Source organism: Cricetulus griseus, chromosome 4 (assembly GCF_003668045.3).
Source record: "Cricetulus griseus strain 17A/GY chromosome 4, alternate assembly CriGri-PICRH-1.0, whole genome shotgun sequence".
NCBI classification, from domain to species: Eukaryota; Metazoa; Chordata; class Mammalia; order Rodentia; family Cricetidae; genus Cricetulus; species Cricetulus griseus.
Window position 1 is genome coordinate 32,919,372 of NC_048597.1, and position 1,508 is coordinate 32,920,879.

The window sequence follows — 1,508 nt, forward strand, 5'->3', positions numbered from 1 at the left end:
TGCTTTGTTCGTGCTGAAAAGAATAATGTGTTGGTGTGGTGTTTGGTGTTTTGCTGCTAGTCATTATCTGAGACCAACTAAACTAAGTTTATTTACTCCTTGCTTACCAAACAGTTCCATACTTTCTGATCAGGCATTGCCCTGTAAACCTGCATGTATGTTTTTTCCCTTCACAGTTGAGAGGATTTAGATGTGTGGTCAGCCCATTCTTTTGAAACACTCATATGTATAAAATATCTCTTGCCTTCATGGAAATCAACTTAATGAGGAAGAATCTGGGAACATTTTACATATGATGTTTTGAATTGTTTTGTTTTATTTTTTGAGACAAGGTTTCACTGTGTAACCATCCTGGCTGGCATGGAACTTGCTCTGTAGACCAGACTGACCTGGAACTCACAGATATCCTCCTGCCTCTGCCTCCCAAGTGCTGGGATTAAAGGTGTGCACCACTATTACCCGGCCCATTTTACAAATGATTAAAACATTTTTATTTCATTAGCTGAATGAAAATTTTACATCTTCATAATAATAAATTAAAATTTAGTATTTAAATTAATATTTTTATAACTGCCTTGCTTTTTTCTCTTAATATGCCTCTGTGTTTCTGATATAATATAGAAGATAATTTGAAAAAAGAAAGAGAGAAAAAAAATAAAGAAGAAAGATTCTTGCTCAGATTTTGAAGGCTTCTGTTTATGCTGAGGCTCCTTCTATTCAGTCTGTGCCGAGGCAGTTTCATGGCTGTAATACATGGCAGAGAAGCTCCTTACTTCCTATCTAGGAAGCAAAGAAAGAAGAGAAAGGTCTGGGGAAGCAAAACCCTTCATGGGTATATCCTTACCTCACTGTCTGAGCAGCCTGCAGGGTACAGTTGACATCCAAACAGCAGATTCCAGTTCCTCAACAAACTATTTATAAACGCTGTGTCAGTGTTCTTTAGAATTTCAGATAAATCTCAGGTACACAGCATGTCACTTCTCACACCTAAAGGCCTTTGTAATTGCAAACTGTAAATTCAAACTCCCTTTTTAAGTTAGACACTAAGACTATTAACACAACAGTGATGTCAAGCCTGAAAACCATTGCATTTGGAAGAAGAGCTATGGATTGTATAACATCATAAACATTCTTAGGCATGAAAATAACAAAAGCCAAAATGTGGGTAACACGGGTTCATTGTTATACATACCCCAGTGGTGATAAATGTTTTACAGATTTCTAAAAGATAGCAGTCAAAGCTATATAATCCAGTCTCTCAAAATCCAGAAGTCACAATGAATGGGCATTTGAGAAACTGAAAATGATCAAGATAGTGGAGTGGTTTAGTAGCTTAGCTATTATGATAGCCTGTCATAAGTTGCTTTCATTAGGATGCAGCCAGAATATCATCTATCAAGAGTTGCCTCAAATATAGATAGAAAAGATGTGATGTGAATTCTTTTGCATGTATTTATTTTTTTTGGTGGAGAAAATGCTATATGGGGGTAAGAGGACAACTTTCAGAA